A 24,083-nucleotide genomic window follows, 5' to 3' on the forward strand; every position below is an offset into this window, starting at 1 on the left:
TGTCCATTGATGTTTACGTGTGGTGGAGATTTGAAAGCAACATTACAGGAGATGTTTGTTTTTTTACTGTACACACCCGCGCGACCTCTCATGAGCTTACAGTCTTCAAACAAGGTAAAAGAACAGCCGTTCGTATTGGCAACTCGCCGCCGTCAGAATCGAGCGTTAACGTTCGAAGCTGTAAAAGAGTTAATAATTATCAGAGCTGCTCCAGTTTGTTCACTTCTTCAGCCGCTGTTGTCCTGCTCCTCTGTGACACAACGTGCTCACCTGGTGTGGCTGAGGCGTGGATATAAGACTCCCTTTCATCTATTCTTCTTTACACTGACAAAGTAGAATTTGTAGAATGTCCTGAGGCGCATAATGGAGACCTAGCGCTTGAACCTAAGCATGCCTATATTCTGGGGGGGAACGTCGGGCAAAAAAGGCTGCGAAGGTAACTTTGTTTTCCTTCACAAGTGGTGTCACTGTTTACTTATACTTAATGTACCATCATTGGGACTCTAGTGGTGGACAAACTACTCGATATCCACTTACTAGAGGTGTGCATTGGCACTGCCCTCACGATTCAATTCGATTACGATCCACCAGGTACCCATTCGGTAGCACTTTATAATAACTATACACTATAAAGCATTATTTAAGCATTAGTAACTAATGAAATCATCATGAATTCATCATGAGTTCATAGTTTATTAATCATGAATTCATCATTAGTAAGGCATCATTTATACATTAACTGAACATTAGTAAACACAGTAGTTAAGCATTAGTAACTACTGAATTCATCATGAGTTCATACTTTATTAATCATGAATTCATCATCAATTAATGATTTATTAAGGTAGTTACTACTCGTTAGTTAAGTATGTTCCGTGAGCCCATCTAAAGTGAGGACTATTCATGCCTTATAAAGCATTTATAAATGAGATAGAAGCAGTGATGTAGAAAATGACCGTATTTATTAGAAAAGCGGACACCTGAAACAACATAGTAATAATAAAACAAAACATTCATGATTAATAAGCATTAGTAACTGCTGAATTCATCATGAGTTCATACTTTATTAATCATGAATTCATCATCAATTAATGATTTATTAAGGTAGTTACTACTTGTTAGTTAAGTATGTTCCGTGAGCCCATCTAAAGTGAGGACTATTCATGCCTTATAAAGCATTTATAAATGAGATAGAAGCAGTGATGTAGAAAATGACCGTATTTCTAGGTTTGTGAGGTGACTAAAAGAATAGACCAGAGACAAGAGCTTAAATGTGAATAATAAAGACGTCAAGTTTACTGAATGAAATAATGAAGCAAAAATAGTATGCATACAATAAACTATTTACAATGATGGAGGTAGGTAGACAAAATTCTCAAAAACCATTCAACACCTTTCTTTTTTAGAGCAGGTTCTTAGGTCAGTTTTTCTATTTAGTTTACGAACTAAATATTTAATCCAGTTAATTCAAACTAAAGATAGTTTTCTATTTAGGACCGGTCAATCTTTATTATATTTTCAGCCTATTTAAACAGGTAAGACCTATTTATTTGAGCTATTTTCAGCAGGTTAAGTATGCTTTCAAAATAAAAAGTGCAGGCAAGTACCTTTAAACTCCCCTTTAACCTTAATATGACCTTTAAGTTCAACCTTTACAGAAAATAATAAAATAAAATATCAAAAACAATCAATTATAAAAAATAGTGCAATATCAATTTTAGTAACAAAACAGTGCAATATTGTCAATATCTAACTTCCAAATGAAATGTCACTGTCTTTTCCTCTTCCTTAGATCTGTGTTCAGTTAACTCAGTGGATGATCAAAACAGTTCAGTTGCTCGGTCCAAAGTCTCAGTTCAAAAATATTAGTTAGTCAGTTCTGTTCAAAGTCAAATCTCAGTTCCAAAAAAGAGTCAGTCAGAGCTCTGTTCAAGTCACTTGGTCAAACCATGCAGTTGGTCCAATAGATGTTTTCTGTAGATTCAGTTCCTGGGTCTCCAATAGCTTGCCATCCGATGTCTGTGTGTTGCCTCACATGGAGAGGAACCCACTCAGTTCAAAACTATCTCTCCTGTCTTTCTTCAGCTGCTGGTCAGGCTTGTTGATGAGCAGCAGCCAGTTAGCTTAGCTGTTAGCCACAACGTTCGTTTTTGCTGACTGAAGCACTGGATTCTGTTGGCTCAAACTCCTGCTAACTTGGCTAGGCCTTTAAACACTCATATTGTACAAAAATAACACTTAAACTCTCGAAAATAAATGCTCAAAACTGTCTTTTGTCTGACGTTTTTTCTCTCTGTTCACTCACTGTTCTGTTGATCATACACTCTGTCTGTATCAGGAAGAGACTCTTAAAGGGGCAGTTCTCCTTTTATAGTGGAGTGCACTTAAAGGGATTTGTTCAAAGCCCGATTTTTTAACCTCACATATAAAATGTTTTTGGCACATTTTACACAATACAGCATGAGTTTTCAACCTTTTTAAGCATATTTATTACTGTAGATGAACCAACTATTTATTGTTGTTTTTAAGCAAAATCATATGATGCAATGAATTAACCATTATTTAAACCAGTATGCATAACCAGGTAGTCATTTATTTGACTTTTTATCACCATATAATTGACCCTTATTTGGAACCTGGGTTATATAATGTACAGTAAATGTATAAATAATGCCTTACTAATGACAAATTCATGATTAATAAAGTATGAACTCATGATGAATTCAGTAGTTACTAATGCTTAACTACTGTGTTTACTAATGTTTAGTTAATGTATAAATAATGCCTTACTAATGATGAATTCATGATTAATAAACTATGAACTCATGATGAATTCATTAGTTACTAATGCTTAACTAATGCTTTATAGTGTATAGTTATTATAAAGTGCTACCCAATTATTCGATGCATTTCGATGCATGACAAATCTTTATCAACTGTTTTAATCTGACATAAGGATGGAAGGCTAGGTGTGTCAGAATGCACACTTTCCTGGTCGGGCAAGCAAAAAAGCAAACCCCACCTGCCCACAAGTTGTATTTACCTGCCATGGGCAGCCAGTGTCAACACCTGTATAAAATGGCTATAATATAATAATCGATTTTGTCACGTTGCTGCATCGATTCAGAATGGTGCACAGCTGAATCGCGGTGCATCGCTGAATCGATTATTGTTGACAAACGTTACTGAACTACAAGTGAAAGTTGCTCTGTCACATTTATGCTCAAGTTATAATTACTTTCTTAAAAAGAAAAAAGAAACGTAAGCATTCAAAAAAATATTCAAAAGTATTATTTTTAAATGATGCATTGCTGTATTGAAATGTTGTCATTTTCAGCAACATTTATGAAAAGAAAAATAGCGTAGGCCTACATAGCAGATCTACAAGCTCACAACGTACAGTACAGTGAGCTTGTAAGATTTGCGATTCCACCTATTTTAGCCTAAAATAGGAGGGCTTATTACGTTACATTATTGTATTGTCGTATGTTTGGGTCCCAGGGGTTCCCTTCCAGACGCGTCAATCGAAATATAGAGCTGGCAAAAAAGTATTAGTTTTTTCTTTGAAATGAAATGTAGTGAAAATCATCAGCTAAAAATCAAATACTCAAGTTAAGTGCAGATACTCAGAACAAGTACTTATAAGTACATAGTTGTAAACACTGTGCTATGGGGCCGTGGTCCTTCTCCACCACCATACCGACACCCACAGACAACAGTGTCAAGACACTCTTATCAATCACCCTGACACCGCTTTTCATTTAGAATTGCTATTATTTTAGAACCAGTGTTTATGAAAATACTCTGCAGGCATTTTTATTTACACTTGGCCCGTTGTTGCACTGACAACATATTTGTTTGGCTATTCAAAAGAGAAAACAAAATCTGATTTCATTTGCATATGCATGAGTTGTTATTTGGATGGGAAAGAGATTGCAGGGAGGAAATAAGGCCCGAGTGCTGCTATAGCTGAAGTTGTTGAAGAAACCGTTTAGAGGAGGAAAGGAGGAAGGAGAGCCAAAAATGATATTCCAAGACAGCTTGGATGGCGGTGACCATGAAACCATGAAATGGAACCTGGGCTCGGAGCGGGTGCGTCAGCTGGGCAATTTTCCACTGTCTGAGGTCAGACAAATCTGGTGAGAAGATTCCCTTCCTGCCTTTTGTAGCAGAATTTCACAGGAGAACGACTTTTCTTCTGAAACAGAAACAGAAACACGGAAAAAAAGAAAGATTATACACAGGGTTATCGCAGTTGAATTTGTCATGCTGTCTCTTTTCTCATGTTTAAATATCCTTCAAAACACTAGGCAATCAAGCGTGTGTGTGTATGCTGTGTGTGTGCGCGCGCGTGTACTACGTGCGTGTGTGTGTGTGTGTGTGTGTGTGTGTGTGTGTGTGTGTGTGTGTGTGTGTGTGTGTGTGTGTGTGTGTGTGTGTGTGTGTGTGTGTGTTGTGCGTGCATGCATGCTTGCACAGGGCAGGTTAAGTATAAGGAGAGACAAGTACATCTTTCTTTACGCCGCTGCTCGTGATGATCAGCGAAGCAACACATTAGATCATAAAAAACTGACAACATTAACATATCCCATTGCGTCTCTTATTTTTGTGTGCTGGTGCTTATAGTTTTGAGGGAGAGGGACAGTCGTATGACTTAGCCGATATACAAGTAGAGGTGTACAGCACTGCCCCCACAATTCAATTCGATTACGATTCACCAGGTAACGATTCGATTCTGAAGTGGATGAATTGCAAATAACCACAATAAGGCAAACCCTTGAGTGTAATATTGCAATTTTACAACAATTGCCCTTAAAAATCATGTCAACTTGATTTCATTGTAATTAAGATATTCGATAGGAATTTGTAATTTTTTAATGCCACATTTAGCTACCATGTCCCTGAACTTCACATGAAAACTGCTAACCTAGCCGCCTAGCATAGTGTGTGTGTGGGGAGAGGGAGCGCTTCAGCTCATTCACAACCAGCACAGTCAATATCTTTGTTTGATGAGAACGTGCAGTAGTGCTCATTATTTGCACCGGTAGAGAGCTATTTCAACCAATCAGATTGCTTCGTTGGGACTACCTGTTGTATAATATGCAAATGTGTTCAGGGGTTCCGTCACGTCACACTTTTGTCCCTACTTTATTATCTCTGGCACCGTTGGCCCTATCGATGCCAAACTTTGCACACATACTCCTCGGATGGCAAATCACAACCTTCGCCCCTGATTTCTCACATGGCCCTCTTCTAGCGCCACCATCAGGCGGATTTTTGCAAAACACATTTTTGGACACTGCTCCTACAGATTTTGGCCAAAGATCACGCAAAGCGGTACACAGTATCTATAAAGTCATGTCATCAACATGGATCTATCCCATTTCCCATATTCCCTCCTGATTAGCTACGATTGCCTTCAAAAGTTTGTGTATACAACGTGACGGTCGCTTATCTCCCGATTAGGGAGTCTTACTGGTTTTTATCTTATTTTCGAGGGCTCCATGTACACAGCATGTGATCATTATGTACACAGGAGGTTCTGGTCAAGGGAGACGAACGTCTTTTCTTTCACAAGGAGAAGAAAAAATACAACCGCGATTATCCATAAGTTATGGTCCATAGAAAAGGGCCCGTTTTGACCAAATGCACGATCTGGGAAAAGAATCTGAGATATATCAAACATCCCTGAACTTCTTAGGCACTCCCTTAAATGTCAGCCTACTTAAAGGGATGAAATATTGGTAATTTAAATGTACGATGCCTTGAGATGCAAATCTCTCTTTTTTAAATACAATTTCAAGTCTTTATATTTAGTAAACTAAAACTTAAGTTGACCGGGCTCTGCTCTGTTCTTCGTCTGCTCAATGACACTCTGTGAGCTTAATATCTGCAGTGTCATTAAATCAGTGGTTTTCACTGTGAGCTTAATATCTCAGACCTTTTTCATATCAAGGTCCATTATTTATACAGCATTTGAGCCTCAGACTACCATTTGATGAGATTTAACCTCTCAGACGCAAAACTTAGAATGTTTTGTTGTCGTTGGATAAGGTTCTGTCCACAGTTCCATGCTGTATTGATGTGGTGCCATAGGAGAGGTAACAGGCAAACGTTACACTCTGTAATTGTGTAGACTTGATTTAAATTGGATGTTATGTTATGCATATCATTTAAGTTGCTCTGAGAGCAGCATTGGCAAAGTGCCCCCCAGAGCAGCAATTTAACATTTCTCTACGCATATCATTTAAGCTGCTCTGAGAACAGCATTGACAAAATGCCTTAAGATGTAGATGCCTAAACCTAAACCTAAAACCTAACCCTAACCCTAACACTTAGTCGAAATAATTAAACGTCAAAATAGCGAGAATTGCCCCTGCAAAAATACGCTCCATTCTCCATACAAATTTGAAGGGCAAAACAGGGAAAGAAACCTGTGGGGAAAAGAATGCATTTGCTGGAAATTTACAGGAAAAGAGCAGTAAAGCATGAAAACTTGAAACTGTAGGTACAGGGACAAAACTTTATTATTCCTAGTGGGGAAATTTCATTTGCAGCATCACCCACCAACAAACATTTTTTTTACGATACACATGATGACAATAGGCAGTTTCATAAGAGGCACATTAAGTGCATTCATAAAAGATTAAAACTTGCCGGTGGTTTCTCTCTCCAGACTAAAGTGCTACTACTGTGTGGAGCAATGTTATTATGGCTCTTGGCACTACAGAGTCCCTCAACCGCTTATGTTTAACCCATGGGACCAAGACGGGAGGACAGCACACTATCTCTCTGCTGAGGGGAGGACCAGGGTCCAGTGGCGGAGAAAGTGAGAATTCTCTGTTACAAGGAAATGTCCGGAATTCAAAAGTAGCCTACAAAAAGTAGTTGGTATCAAATGTACCAAAGCAGAACGTACTCAACTCATTATGCAGAATGTCCGATTACACAAGTTTTCTTAATGTACAAAATGAATTTTGAAAATAGCTGTGAATATTTATTTTGCCCTATTTATTTTGATATTGTTATCCCACGATTTTGCCCGTGGGATAACTCCGTTTGGGACTCTGAGCTCATGCTTCTTTCAATGCATGAGGAGTTAGCGGGCCGCTTCTTATCACCTTACAGGGGAGAGTTGCGCCAGTTCAACGTAACGTGTGGAAGGAACACGTTATTCCGACCATTTCCTTTCCCCTCCATCAGGCGCCCCGGCTGGCCAGGGGGAAGGAGTGTTTTTGTGAGGGTACTACCTACCCTAGGGGACACGAGGAGAACATGCAAACTCCACACAGTAAGGACCTTTCGCCAACCCCACGTAGGGTATGGGCACTGATTGTGTAGTTAGTTGGTCCACTTACTGTACGTTTGCTGCACGGAAAAATGATTCCAAACACAACACGGCACCATCAAAACAAAACACACAGAGAGAGAGAGAGAGAGAGAGAGAGAGAGAGAGAGAGAGAGAGAGAGAGAGAGAGAGAGAGAGAGAGAGAGAGTGAAATTGACTGCGACAAAAGCCTGTTTTTAAAACAATTTGGAAACGAGGTGGGGCATGAAAAGACACCACGGTATGTTGATGGAGGTTGAGTTGCCAGGAGGGGGACAAGGACACACGATGCAGAAAGAGGGAGAACGATCATCTTCTGCTCAGTTCCCATAAAATCCTGACTCTCCCACTCATCCCTGGGATAAGTGGCTCCCGTTGATGCTGGGTTGCAGGGACTGAGTACTAGGGCCCAAGGTGGAGGAGCCCTAGTAACTTTAGCTAGATATACAAGCTCACAGCGTGGCACCGAGTGCTGCTCTTTTTGAAAAGTCGTCAAAATGTGTGAAAATCTTTATGTATTTTTTAAGCAAACATTTGTAACTCAAATTTTGCTTCTGGGGGGTCCCTGGAACTAAATATTTTGAGATGGGGGTCCGTGGCCAAATACATGTTATTTTGGGGGTCCTTGACATGAAAAAGTTTGAGCACCATTTTTCAAAAATAGCAGATATACAAGCTCGCAGCGCGGCACTTGGTGCCGCGCTGTGAGCTTGTATACCTGCTATTTTTCAATAGTTAACATTCATGGGGGGCCCGCTGTGAATCCTTGTACCCAAGGCCCATAATTTGGTGTGACGCCCCTGCTGGGTTGAGAGAGAGAGAGAGAGAGAGAGAGAGAGAGAGAGAGAGAGAGAGAGAGAGAGAGAGAGAGCTCTTGTATGTCCACAGACAAGGCTTAGTAACGCATGAGTGAACTAACTGCTTGGAGCCCTCCACAGAGCTGCAGTGGGAGGCTGTGCTGTGCTGTGCTGAGCGCTTGAGAAGTGTGGGAGAGCTGCAGCCTGCATGGGGAATGTTTGGTGTGTTTCACAGAACATAAACCGTCATCTGTCATTCTTTCGGAGGAAGACACTATAGCCTCTGCCTCGCATAGCCAGACAACATCACTGCGTGGATATTAGTCTGGTTCTTCTCAGTGTTCTATTTCCAAGTGGCGGTTACAAAAATACTCAAATAGACTGGGGCGGTTACAAAAATACTCAAACAGACTGGAGCGGTTACAAAAAGATTCAAACAGATTGGGGGCCCCAATAGAGTCAGATTCAAACTGACTCTATTGGTTAGACCTACAACCAATCAGAGTAGTGCAAAGGTGATGCGTCCGTCCTGCGTTTGCATACTGGGCCCCTGGTTGGTTCCTCACGACTTGTGAGCTGTGAAATATTTGAATAACTGAATTTCTTGGCAGATTCGTCTGGCTATGCGAGGCTAGGAAGACACGTCCACACAGTCACACACAAGCGTGTACACTTGTGCGCGCACACACACACACACACACACACACACACACACACACACACACACACACACACACACACACACACACACACACACACACACACACACACACACACACACACACACACAATTTATTGCAGAAAATTCAACAAGATAAACAGCATACACAGCATCAGAGCTCTGGCCTACTGGCCTACTGGCCGCATGGGGCAGAAGCCCCCTTGAAGTGTCATATGGGACACCTCTTATACACATAGATGCTCTCCATACATGGAGATAGAAAAGAAACAGCTAGTACCATACATACAGTACATGTATACTAAGGTTGACTGTTTAAGTTAGCAATGACCATGTATAGTCTCACTTTAGGACAGAGTATATGCTGACACTAGAGAAGTAAGTCACAGGAGGATGTCAGCTGTTGGATTGACAGCTGCAGGCAAATCTAAATTAGTGTGAGATTTGCTTTAAACTAAAGTTGAATGTAAGTAGGATAAATAGTGTGTGCCTGCCTGCCTGGTGTGTGAACTTCGTTTGAATCGTTTCAACTGCTGCGCGGATTGGATATTTGTTAAACCCACCCCCACCCCCGTGCTCATTGGAGGAGCTGCAATTTTGGTTTGCTAAACTGCCGATTCATTTACTCAGCTCCAGACCAGAGAAACAGTCCACTCTGAGAGTGGGTGGGGTCTATGGGCTGGAACCAGACTAACTTTTTCCACCACTGGCGAAAAAACTGAATATAGGTAACAGGTTGTGAATAAACGGATGAAAGTAGGCTGGTGTGGATCAGTGGTTCTCTGGGGTTTGAATGAATTCCACCATTATTTAAATGGCTACACGTTATCCAAATGAGAGAATGACTACTCAGACCTAAAGCTTTCAACCAAGCTACGCTAGAGACAGCTTAATACATTTCTATATTAAATCTAACCTAACATCAACAACCTTCTCTTAAATATTTTCAACTGGGGCTCGAAAACTGTACGTATCAACGTGGGGATCCTTTACATTAAGATGTTTGTGAACAACTGGTATAGAATACTTATCTAATTAGTTCCTGCTCTACATGCTACATATACGTGGCACCATAATGGTGTTTTTTTATATACTGAAACTCCCAAGAGGTCTCCTTTCAGACAGAGAGCTTGAATTCAAAGGGTATTTGAAATAATAGCGCTGCAACCTGGCAGCTTTGAAAAGTGCTAAACAGACCTTGTGTAGATGAATAGATCTGAAGCAAAGCAACATAAAAGTCCTACCTGAAAAGGCAGCAAGCTCCAACTCAATGAAATATGGCTCATCAAAGGTAAGTAGCTATGCAGTCCTAGGATGGGATGACACTTCAAAAGACGGCCTTGAATGAAAACATTCACTCCTGGCTTTCAATAATGCCTTTCATTAATTTATGTGACATTTTTAATAGATATTGGATCATCATCTTTTTTTTTTTTTTTAGGTTTGCCCCTATTATAGCTATCATGGGATAAGGAAAGGACAGGAGGATGAAATGGTATTGAGCTCAATGTCACAGCATTAAAGGACAACTTTGTTTTTTTACAACAAGGGTTCATATTTTAGATTGTAATTAGAGAAAAGAAAAAGTGAGTGTTAAATGTTTTCATTTGCTTCGTTCTATTGTTTTATCGCATTTACCGTGCTAAAATGAGGGGCATGCGTACGCATGGGGGCATGCGTACAAGTGGCTAAATATGTCTAGTTAAACACAATAAGCCAGCAGTTTCTTTATTGCTATTTACAGTAACACTTCTAGCCCCCATAAGGTCCATCCAAATGATCCAACCATGAAAGGTTGCGTTGTATCTGTGTAAAATGACATATTTAGCCACTTGTACGCATGCCCCCAACCACTGAAATAAGAATCTCTAAAACAATAGAAAGAAGTAAATGAAGTCAATTTAACACTCATCTTTTATATTCTTTAATTACAATCTAAAATATGAACCCTTGTTGTAAAAAACTAAAGTTGTACTTTAAGTTGACAACAACATAAAATGACGACAATGACGCAGTTTTGCAGCCACTCGCCACACAGTTAAATTTTCAGAGTCATGTATAAGGTTTTTGTTGATATTTGGATTGACTCATTTTTAATTAATAGTTTTTTGATGCTATGTGGCTGCACAAGTGCACATGCATAATGTTTTTGTTGTTGATGCTTTTATTTTACTGTGTGCAGAACTTTGGTCAATCTGATTGTTTTAAATGTGCTATATAAGTAAAGCTTGATTTGATGTTTGTTTAAATAAGGTTTTCAAATATATTATCTAACTACTGTACCAGTAAGATGCCCTAAGTGCGAGAAGCAACCTCGCCATAGTTACCCACTGAAGATTGTTACCCTATATATGGAGCTACCCGACACATCTTGCTAACTTATCTAGGTCTCACCTAATAAACTCCATATTTGGACCTAGGACAATCTACAGCTCCATATACGGAGCCGGCGAGGACATCAAGTGCTGACATCAGTCTGATGGTCTCTGATGACACAAGCACACAGCCAAGTACTATAAAGGGTGGCCATTACCAAGCTCAGGAGGAAAGCAGAATACTCAAATAAATAAAAGGAAGATGAAAGACATTCTGTAAATTAGAAGAAAAAAATTATAACTCATAGGAGGTCCACGACGTGCCAACGTGCCATTCTCTTTGATGTCTCCCTGTGCCCATTGACGCGTTCAAAGCGTGGAAACTATATTAATCTGTAGCTACTGTACAAAGCTACCGTGGTGATGAAAAACACTCCCGAAATGCAGCGCGCGATCACGTGACCGGGAAGTCTGTCTCCCTCATTCACATCAGTGTGGGAACTCAATTTTAAACAAGCAAATGTTCAGACCACCCGAAAAAGTATGTGCATTTCTATTTGTGGAGTAAAGATTTGGAATAGTTTGACAGAAGAGATCAAACACAGTAAGAACATTTTACAATTTAAAAAAATACTCAAATTAAATATCCTGGCCAAATACAGCAAAACATAGTTTCATTATTATTATCATGTTTTATTTGTACTTGTTATTATTATTAATTTTATTATTATTTTCTTTTTACTATTACTTTGTACCTATGTTCTTCCATTATCATTCTCTAGACGGTAAATGTGTTCACTCTTATAACATATCTGTTTCTTGAATTGTTATTATTATGAAATGTTTATCAAGTCCTTTATTTCCATATACATTCTTGTTTTTAGTCTTTTTCACTTTTTTCTTTTCTTTTCTTTCTTCATTCTTCTTTTTTTTTTCTTTTTTGATGAAAAAAATTATAATAATCTGAACACTCTTATAACTAATCAATGTCTTAATTCATGAATAAGTAGGATAGGCATTCACAAGCTTTCAGCTTCAGCCTATTCCTTTTGATCACCTGTAACACTGATTATATGAATGTATGACCTGTATGAAAATATGTGATGATCAAATAAACTAAACTAAACTAAACTAAACTAGTGTAATGCTGCTGCACAAAATGTGCATTTTTCTCCTAATCTAACTTTTAAATCACCTTCATGTTTAAAACGCGGCCTTCTCTACCGGCCGTTACAAAAGCACTGATGCCTGCGATTGTTAGAAAACTGTCCTGACTGAAAGAAAATGCTATTGTGAAAATAAACAGGACATACTTGGATTACATTTACTCGGATTGTGTTAAGAAGTAGTGAAAAAAGATGGTAAACAAACCGGCTGTGCGGGTGCCGGGGTGGATCGATCGATTGTCACTCACAACAAGGAGGAAGAGCTTCTAAAGATCAAACACTGTTGTTGCGTGACTGACAGAGAATACACACCGATGTTGCCGATGGATCATGAGGAGGGGTACACGGGCGGGACAAAGCAGGCTGTGCTGTGTGTGGTGCTCGGGGTCACCCACAGAACATCACCAGCTTCAGGGCACTGTTTACCGCCAGATGCAGGGCATTCATAGCGAAACAAAACCCCCAAAGAATTGATTGTGAACGTGTCTGGAGTGCATTTGAGAGCGCCTATGTGCGCAAGTGTGGCGGAGAGAGTCGCAGCCCCAGCCTGAAGCCTCAAAAGTCTAGTATCTGCCCTCGTTCCATAGGGATATCCCTTTGGAGTAATGCAACGTTCCCATGGAGGCCTATGACCCTCTTATCTCGGTAGCACCCTTCGCGCCCGCATGCAACAGAACGATGTTCTGGAGCAAAACGAAGGACATTGTCCACGAGTTCACGGAGAAGAGAGACTGTTATGTGCCTCTGGAGGGCTCCTGCTGAGTTCTGTGCTGGATGGACTGAACTGGTGTCGAAAGGAAGGCAGCAGTGAAACAAGTAAAAAATATCTCAAAATTGTACAAAAAGTACAGTAATTTGGGTTCAATGAACTTAGTTACTTTACACCACTGACAAAACTGTAAAAAGCAGCATGATTTAACCCTATAAACCCTAATTAAACCTGCACCTGATTGCTTTGCTTAAACGCTGTGATCACGAGTATGAATCATGATTATTGATGGTGATGATTTTTTTACGTTTTCACTTTTCATGCTTTTCCTAATGCCTTTGTTGCTCACGGTGCGTGTCTGCCAAATGGTCTGCAACAGCCTCTCTGCTTTTATCGTACCCATGTGAGCCTGATGGATGAGAGACGGCTGGAAAAGACATTCTGCTTGTATTAACCTCTTTTAAAAGGATCCCTGGCTATTGTGGCTAATAGGTCTTATATGCCTTAAAGGGATAGCTCACCCCAAATAATGACTTTATTTCCTATCGATTACTCACCCCATGGATACTTGAATTCATGGATATTTTTCTTTTGTTTGTTTGTTTGTCGCATTCCTAAACCAATACTTTGATGACCAGCAGTGGTTCCCTATGGAGACACAAAGAGCCTGCTTTGTTCCCTATGGAGACACAAAGAGCCTGCTTTGTTCCCTATGGAGACACAAAGAGCCTGCTTTGTTCCCTATGCAGACACAAAGAGCCTGCTTTGTTCCCTATGCAGACACAAAGAGTCACCTCAAATTATTGGCTTAGGAATGCAAAAAAAAAAGAAGAAAAAAAAAGAATTGAGTGCCTGAGACGAATAACAGTCCATATATATGTTTTTAATATATATGATTTACCAGACTCTAAAACCACAAACTAGTCAATTTTTATCTGTTAAATTGTTAATGTACTCCCCCCTCATTTTGTTCAATTGTCTGTTTTAATGTTATCTGCTCCCTTTGTCTGCTGAATATTGCTTGTACAGACTTATACTGTTGTTCCACAAACTGTTGGAGATATACTGTTTTTCCACTTTCCATAAGTAGTATGTCTTATAATTCCTAATATATATGAGTTAAGTAAAAAAGAAAATCGAATTCAACAAAATTAGGGGGAGTGCATTAAGAATTTAACAGATTAAAAACTTCTAGTTTGTGGTTTACAATCTGGCAAATAAAAAAAATTCTATATTCAAAATTGTAAAATATGGACTTAGACAGTATTTCGTCTCAGGTACTCAATTAACAAAAAAATATCTATATATATATATATCTATATATATATATATATGTATATATATGGGCAATATATCGAAAATGTACCTTCTTTTCTTTTTTGGGTGCACCACCAGTTACACACAGATCTCCCATTACTATTCATGGTGAACAGATCAACCAGGTATGTTCGTATACATACCTCGGAGTAGTAATAGACCATCTTTTGTCATGGAAATATCAGATTGAATCTGTGTGTAAGAAAACAAAGCAAAGAAACTACTTCCTTCGCCGTTTAAGATCATTTGGCGCTAGTAGACAGATTCCTCTTATGTTTTTCACGTCTGTCATTATGAGTGTTCTTCAGTACTGTAGTACCACCTGGTATGGATGCTTGTCTGCAGCCCTTAAGTCACAACTGCTGCAACAACTGAACATTTGTTCAAAGATAGTTGGACAACCACTTCAGAGGCTATATACGACTACGTATGATAACAGCATTCTAAGGTTGGCAAGAAATATTACTTCTAATAGTAGCCATGTGTTGCATAGAGAATATAGGTTGCTGCCTTCAGGAAGGAGATACAGTGTTCCTGCATACAATAAGGTCAGACTAAAAAGGTCCTTTGTCCATCAGTCGACATTAAGGCTTAATCAGGAGTTTGGCCATAGGTAGGCTTAGCAGTGGACACTGCTCTTGTCTATATTATCCTTATGTATGTAAACCTGTCTTGTTTTTGTTACCTGTGTCAAATGTTTGTATATATGTTTCGCATACATGGCTGCTGTGTCGCAAGACACATTTCAGTGTGAACTGACAAGAAAGTACTATATCATTATCATATCCAGGTATCATAGCACATACACAAAAGAGTATCTCACGGTCTTGCTCTCTCTCTCTCACACACACACGCACGCACACCGACACACTTTTCATACAGTCCGTCCATCAGGTTGTATAAAGTCAATGGGTGAGGACAGCAGGTTTGTTGTATAACAAACAGAGACACGCTACCAGTCACTTACTCACTGGGAACAGCACAGGTCTCGGTTTGCTCTTGCAAGTCAAAGTATTCTCCAGTTTCCAACAGAACCCTGATCTACAAGCCCTACAACGTGGCACGGAGGGACACGTTGTGGTCTTGGAGATCTATTATGTTCTGCGCACTACAGTCATACAACTAATCATAAATAAGGCACCATGAGAAGCAAGACGCAACAGCAGAGCAGTGTTGACTAGGTATAGCAGTGGAGAGAGAGAGAGAGAAAAGTCAGAGAGTTAAACAGATCCATGAATGGACATGAAACGTGTCAAAGTGAACTCACATTATCAAGTGTTTTTTTGTTTTTAGTTTTTTCATTGCACAAGGCGATGGTGAGTTGAGAGGATAACATTAATGTGTTTATGTGTGCGTGCGTGTTACAAGGCGAAGCTCTCAGAACAGCCCACGTGACATTTTGTATTAATTATATTATGTATTAGTGCTGTGTTCAGGCCCGACTCAAAGTGTGTTTAGATTATCTGGTAAGAGCATCCTAAACGATTATCCTGTAGTGTGTAATTCTACCCGATTTCATCACGCCCGATGATCTGCTAATGTAAGGCCAGCTTAACCAGGTGTGGTCATTCCAATAAAACCATTGTTGGAAAATGGAAATAAGGAATTTAATTTCTTTATTCTATGTGTACTGTGCATGCATGGATATGCTATTCATTATCTGGGTTAGACAGGTAGTGGACCTAAAGCAGAAAAAAAAAACATTAAAAACTATATACTGCAATTGTTTTACTAATATCGTGAGTAATATCGATATTGAGGTATTCAACAACGTTATCGAATATCGAAGGTTTTCCTAATATCGCCCAGCCTTAATATTTTGAAAAATGTTATAGGGAGGCCAGGTGGAAAGTTGTTAAACACAGTGAAAATGGGGAAACGCTTGTGCCGTTTTACAAGCCAGTCAGAACTCCATCCTGTTTACATGGGGTTGAACAATGCCTGTTGAGCTGCCCGGGAACAAGGTTAAAGGTGATACACCATGAAATTTCACTTTTCGTATTTTAAAACCTTTTTTTGGGGTCCCACTAGCACCTTCTATCCTCACAAAGTCCCATTTCTGACCGTTGTGTCTTTCTCTGGTTTTGAGAAGGCAAAGGTTAAAAGTATCCCACGGGTTCTTAAAACAGGCTGTCCAGATTTGCTGCCGATTGTGACGTCATCATCGGCCGTTTTTGAAGATTTTTTTTTTTTTTTTCAATTTTTTTTTTTTTTTTTTTTTTTTTTTCAAAACGATTTTGGGGGGGGGGGTGGCGCAGTTCAGGCCAAAGATGGTACTGCAGCTGAAATGCTCTGAGAGCCATTCAAAAATGAGAGAGGTTCTCTATTCAGGAGTGGTAATTTAGCCTCAAACCTTTTGAAAAACGTTTTTGGGACATAAACAATATGACATAAATACTTTTTAAATGCATGGTGTATCACCTTTAATAGAATGGAGGGCGTAGCTGCACCACAGCAACTCAAAACTACAACGAAGTGGAAGGTAGAATTGGAGCCGTCTAGTGAGTTCAACACTCTGGAGGAATAAAGCTTGGAGTTAAAAATATTTCACTGCTACCAGCTGTAGAGAGAGAGTGTGTGTGTGTGTGTGTGTGTGTGTGTGTGTGTGTGTGTGTGTGTGTGTGTGTGTGTGAGCATGCGCACGTGCGTGTGTATTTTCAGCATGCTACCTAAGTGTTAAGTCAGCCATTATATGACACCAACAAGGCACCGACAAAATATATTTTTGTCGCCAAAATATATTTTTGTCGGCAAAATCAACAGTAGAATCGTATATTTGGTCGACTAAAAATAGACTAAAACCATAACCTTTCGATGAAAATATGACTAAAACTAAATTACATTTCATTCAGTAAACTATGACTAAAACGAAAACAAAACATGTGCGTGCGCATGCACGCACACACGCACTCACGCACGCACGCACGCACGCACGCACGCGCACACACACACACACACACACACACACACACACACACACACACACACACAGCAGCACCACTCCTCTGGAAGAACAAAGCTATCGTACATTGTTCTAATTAAGACGCACTTGGCTCTCTCTCTCGCCTGAGATTTCAAGTTTGACGTTCATTCAGCGATGAAACTGCGGCGGAGGCGAGCGCAGCTGGAAGTCCGCTTGGTGGGATCTGATTAGTGGCGTTCCATTAGGAAATTGGGGGGGCACATGCCTACATTGCCTAGACTAATGCGCCTCAAAGTATTCTTTCAGAGCCTTATTAACCCCGCAGGCATAAGAGTTGTAATGATGCCTTCCTCGTGGTAATTTCCCCAGTATGAAACGGAGGGCACATTATAGCGCTACGACCGTAGCAGAGATCAGACCGTCTCCGTCTCTGGAGTGTGAGGAGGTGTTAATTCATTACCGATCAGAAGCCATTGATCAGCGTAACACGCTTATGTTCTCACCCTAGCTGTCTCTACAAGACCACAGGGTGATAATACCAACACGTCCTGGAGAGAGGTTGTCATATCTGTCCTAGTGCTGCAACTTCGCCATTATGCTTTTTTGATTCATCGAATAATCTTGAAGCTCTTTTTTTGCTACATTAAAGGGGAAGACCACCCATTTCCAATATTGAATTATGTCATTTATATAACTTAGAGGAGTGGTGTGGAAATAGAAAAAAAGTTCTGTGTTGCCTAGAACTGGAAGATTGATTTTGGGGTTTGTATTGTAAAGTACAGAAGGGGAAGAACTTTTTTTTTTCTATTTCCACACCACTCCTCTAAGGTATATTAATGACATAATTCAATATTGAAAACGGGTGGTCTTCCCCTCTAACAAATCAACACATTTTTAACCACTTGATCTGTATTTTATATTTATCTCAAATGTATAGCTTTTTTTTTGGAGTACCCAAGGAAACCAACTGACATCATCACTTGGCAAGCACTGGACTGGAATCCACAGGGCAAAAGAAAAGAGGGAAGGCCAAAACAGACCTGGAGAGGATCAGTGGAGAATGAGCCAACCAGACTATCGTGTCGTGGGCCTGAAGAAAATTGCTCAAAACAGACAGAGTGGAATTGGAGGCGCATGGGGACTTCTCTTAGAGTATTGGGGAGTGCATTCCACAGGGTTGGGGGTGCAGCAAAATAAAAAGCCCCATCACTCCACAGGTATGGTATTTGGTCTTGGGAGCGGGAGCTAGCTAAGGGGACATGACTTTTGAGGAAAGTGATGTGCAAATAAGTTGATCTGATATTTGCGCTACATAAATACAATTATTATAATAATTCTGCCCAAAGTCAATTATTGTATTTTACTAAAATGGATTGTTTAATTATTAGATTAGTTTGATTAAGCTGTTGCACCGCTAGATGCCTCACGCGGCTCACACAATTAGTGCTACTGTATAGTAACGATCAAACGGAAGGAAGGCCCACGTCTACCTCTCACACACGTGAGAAGGTGTTAATTAATTACTGATCAGAGGCCATTGATCAGCAGCACGTGTGCTTATACGTTCTCACCCCGTCTCTTTGAGAAGACAGGGTGAGACACATGAAAGGGCTGTAGAGTGATTGACGTCTGTGTGCTGTGAAACCGTATGAGAGCTCAATAACATCGCTTCCCGGGAGGGACAGATAGTAATTTGCTGTTTCTTCTCCAGCTCACACAGGGATGTCAGTGTAGAGCTACTGGTGCTGCCACCATTTCTTCATTGTTATCTTTAATGATATCTTTTGTGTCCATGCAGGTAGCTCAGTCGGTAGAGCTCTGGCCGCTAGACCACAAGGTCATGGGTTTGATCCCGGGCACCGCCAACTCAGCGTATGAGTAGCACGGTTTGTGTGATGGGCTAGTCGTGTGGCAAGTACTGGGAGCTGATGGTGTAGGTGTGGCGGTCCACCTCAGCAATCCATCTCCCAGGGGTTTAGCGCATACTTTGTAATGGGGACAGACTCCCGCTTGTTCGTTGCTACAGTCAGAACAACGCTACGCTTTATCCAATTGAATTCAGCATCCGTATTGCGGGAAAAGCTTTGGCAGAAAAATAGCAGATCAACAGGTAACTCTCAACGTGTCGCAGCGGCTATTTCCTGCCAAAGCTTTACCCCAGAATCACAGAAAACAGAAAGTAGCCTACACTAGCGTAGAACCCTGAGGGACTCCACAGGTCTAAGTGGTTAAAAAGTCATGGAGCTGCTGAGCTGATTAAAACACACACCCCCTCCTGGCTGACATGACTCGTCAAAGAAAGAAAGAAACGGCACAGCGGTGAATAAGCAATCGATTTGCTAGGCAGGAGGTCGGAGAGCTCAAGCTGAAATTGGGCATTAAAATGACGCGGTCCATTGCTCCCGCTCGCAATAGACCCCTCCTCGCGTAGAGGAGGGGGGCCGACGAGCGACTATACGGCAGGCTGCATGATTAATGTTCACAATCAGACAGAGACACCAGGCTCTGTCGCTCCCCCACTGTGTCGTCCCCCCCCCCCCCCCCCCAGACCCTGCCAGGCAACATTATGTTGGCCAAAGACTCAACATTGATTGTTATTGCCCCCCCCCCACACACACACACACACACACACACACACACACACACACACACACACACACACACACACACACACACACACACACACACACACACACACACACACACAAAAGGCTGGTTTGCAGTAGGTCAAAGGTGAAAAAAAAAGTACTTTTCCTTTTTAAAAATTTACTTTTACTTTTGTTTGATATTCCTGCTCTTTACTAATAAAAATAGCTGATATGCAATTGTGTACACCGGATAATTATGTACCTTTCTTAAAATGTTTTACATTTTCTGACTTTAAAAAATTTAAAAAAATAAAATGCTAGTTCTCAGGACGGATTCTGAGCTTGTAGATCTGCTAATTTCACAATATTTGAACTACGGCTTAAGTGGTTGATTCATGACATACCATTTCCCGCTAGACTGTCCAAAAGTACAATATTTGTTTTTGTAATTCAATGGAGTGAAAGTCATAAGTATACAAAAATACAAATATTTAAGTAAATACTACTTTACTTGAGATCCATAGCACTTACAGTAGCACTCGCCTACCATCAATGACCTTACATGAAAGTTAGATAGCATTTGTTTAGGTTTTAAATAAAGTTTTTTACTGGATAGCTGCTTGGTCTACCTACGTTATTTTTCTTAGATTACTATTTCTATGCATTTTATGTATTGACGTTGATGTATTGATTTATTTATTGCGACTGTAGGTCGCAGTTTATTATCAGAACAGTCACATCTTGACCGTATCTGTCTGTCTGTGTGTATTGGTAAACTTGTTTTTTTTTGTTGATTGACTCTCACGCTCTGACAACACGCTCTGACATCACTGTGATGTCATGGGAACTAAATCCCTTTTATTGCCATATATGGAGATCCCTGTGATGACAGGGGAAACAAATCCCTTTTATGCCCATATATGGAGATATGGAGATCCCTGTGATGCCAGGGGAACCAAATCCCTCTTATGCCCATATATGGATATCCCTGATGTCATCAATATTAAGCCCATATCTGTGATGGATTTCCATATATGGGTACCAGGGGTATCCATATATGGGTAACTGTATGTATACTGTGCTGTAATAATACTATAATATACATCACTGGCCAGATGGCCAAGACATGGCGTGACCTCACCCTTAAGGGCGAGGTCACTTTTCACCCTTTGGTGTCTTACTGGTTACCTTGCTTATTGTAAATCTCTCTGGATTAAGAGCTTCTGCTAAATGCCTAAGATGTACAGATACTTTAAAGTAAATGTCAATCCACCACTGGCAAGAGGTTAACATCTGTCCTTTGGCGGAGCTACCTGTTTTTAGTCTGACCTTAAATGCTCTGTGGTCCGCCATATTATCATCCATCACATCTGCCCACCGTGCTCCGTCCACACACATCAAATATTCATCAGTCCTGGTCTAAACACAATCCACCTCCCGGGGGATGTGTGTGTGGGGGGGGGGGTGTCTCTGAGAGCAATTTTGGAGAAATGAACCTGCCTCTCTCTCCGTTAAGTCCGAGGCCGCCGCCCCCCCCCCACAATGCATCTGTCTTGTGTTGGCTTCTGTTGGCTGCATCTGTCCACCGTTGGCTCCGACCGGCGTCTGGCTGCCTCGCCTCGCCTCGCCTGGCTGTCCTGTCCCCACTTCAACTAACAGAGAAATTAGTGAAACCACTCATGTAGAGAGAGGGACTTTTCTGGAGGCCCTGTTGGTCGCGCATGTGTGTGTACGTACGTGTGTGCATGCGTGCGACTGTGCAAGGCATCATCACTTTCACAGTAAAAGCCCAGAGTACAAGTCCTTCCACACCGGACTCAACGCCACGCCAGTGACGCCACCCCACACCAGTGCACACATCTTTATGGAGAGGAATGTACACGTAGAAGCTGGAAATGACAGAAGGGGATCTCATAGCAAAGGGCGAGATCACACTATCATGGATCTTCAGTGAGAATGTACAAAGCATTCCTGTGTCATTCCATTTTGCAAATGTAACCCTACTGCAATGTGAAATTGGACGGGAGCGTGTCGCTGTTACTACATCTCATCTTTTCGACACCCGACTCTAACCCTCACCCTAACCTTAACCTCCGTGGAGTGAGGCGCTAACCCTCCAGTCGAAATGATGGGCGTTCGCAAAAGCGAGATTTCCCCAAATTGGACAGAGGATTTCAAATGCTTGTCATGGATGTGTTTGGGCAGTGCATTATTGTGCAAAATCGACACAATCGTGCCCATTTTAAAACGCAGAAATAGCAGATATATGAGCTCACAACGGGGATTGCCCATAATTCCTAAGGTTCATTGTTTTCCGAAGGTCCATTAGTCCGAATTTAGTTAGCGTTACTGAGGTTAGGGTTAGGGTTAGAGTTGGGCATAGTTTTCTTAAAAAATTAGGACTAATGAACCTTCGGAACAATGAACCTTCGGAGCAATGCCATGGCACCCTCACAACGCAATGCGATGGGAGGCGTTTTGAGCTTGTATTTTCCTATTTCCATTTTTTGTCATAACTATTAAGTTGAAGAAACCTAAATAACAAACATATTATTATAATTTATGCCAAAAACACCATTAAATATCGTTAATCGCAATTATTTGTATGAAAGTCGTCTGTGAATGTGTGATGGTGACACAACCTATAGTCCAGGATCACGTTAGGTACACTATCAGTGGCTGTGGGTTTGCATGTAATATCAATGCTATTGTTTTCTCCCCATATTCGGAAAACAGTTATTTTTGCCTTCCTTATGATAAATTATGTTTATACGAGTGTGTGGCGAGAATCCATTATGTTTTGATTTCGATTCAATATGGAGGAAAAAAAGCTTATTTATTATGTGTTGTTATTTCAGGCACCACAATAAACATTTAGCGCTTCATAATAGAATACACACACACACACACACACACACACACACACACACACACACACACACACACACACACACACACACACACACACACACAGATGTATTGTACAGTGTGTGTGTGTGTGTGTGTGTGTGTGTGTGTGTGTGTGTGTGTGTGTGTGTGTGTGTGTGTGTGTGTGTGTGTGTGTGTGTGTGTGTGTGTGTGTGTGTGTTGCACAAAGAGATATTACATTCATTTGCTCAAAATGACCTTGCAAATCTGTCCTGCGTCCTGTACTGCGTCAGTGAATTACACTGGGAGTATTTTGAAGGCATCCATAATGCATGCTGTACAGTGCCTGCTAACACCGGGCCTACTGAGATGAGATTTGGGGCATAATGTAATCCAGTCTCCCGCCTTCATGGACTGAATCATAATGAGAGATTGAGTCTCTCTCTCAACATGGGGGGTGTGGGGGAGAGGCAGTCATGTAGAAAAGTACTCACATCTCTTAGTTTAAGTAAAACTATCAATACTGCAAGCTCTGTTACAAGTAAAAGTCCAGAATTCATTGGCATCAAAATGTACTTAAAGCACCAAAGGTAAAAGTAGTCATAGTGCATTATACTGTTTTCAAATGTATACAAATCTTTTGAAAATAGCAGATCTACAAGCTTTGTGAGCTTGTAGATCTGATACTTCCAAATAGTGGAGTACAAGTACAATATTTGGATCCGAGATGTTGTGGACTAGAAGTAAAAGTATTAGAAATTGGAAATACTCGAGTAAAGTACAAATACCCCCAAATTACAGTATTTGAGTAAATTTACTCGTCTCCATAAGGCATGCAGAAGGTCATGGACGAGATTACGTTTTGCACCCTGTCCATCCGTCTGTCCGTCCTTGTCCTTCCGTCTGTGGACAGCTAATCTCTGGCACCATTGGCACGATGGCAGTGAAACACTCTCTGGGTGCCAGAGCAGAACCTCTGCCCCAATTGTTTTCAGTTCAAATATTATTATTTTGGAGGGTCACAGCCTGAAAAGGTTGAGAACCACTGTGTGTCCGGGTAGCTCAGCCTTTGGACCACAAGGTCATGGGTACGATCCCAGGCACCGCCAACTCAGCGTATGAGTAGCACAGCTTGAGTGCGGCAAGTACTGGGAGCTGATGGAAGGTGTGGCGCTCCACCTCAGCAATCCATCTCCCAGGGGTCTAGCGCATTGTAACAGGGACAGACTCCCGCGTGTTACCGGCTGATACTGGAAATAAGCCACTCCCGACCTGCCCAATAGTAGCTCTGACGACTCCCTAGGGGTCCCAGAAAAACTCTGTTGAAACCCCTGGTTTAGACTATAGAGGCAGTTGACTAAAGAAGCGTCAGTTATACGGTGGTGGTGTTGGTA

The sequence above is a fragment of the Nannobrachium achirus genome (assembly GCF_963921795.1).
Source record: "Nannobrachium achirus genome assembly, chromosome: 22".
Lineage (NCBI taxonomy): Eukaryota > Metazoa > Chordata > Actinopteri > Myctophiformes > Myctophidae > Nannobrachium > Nannobrachium achirus.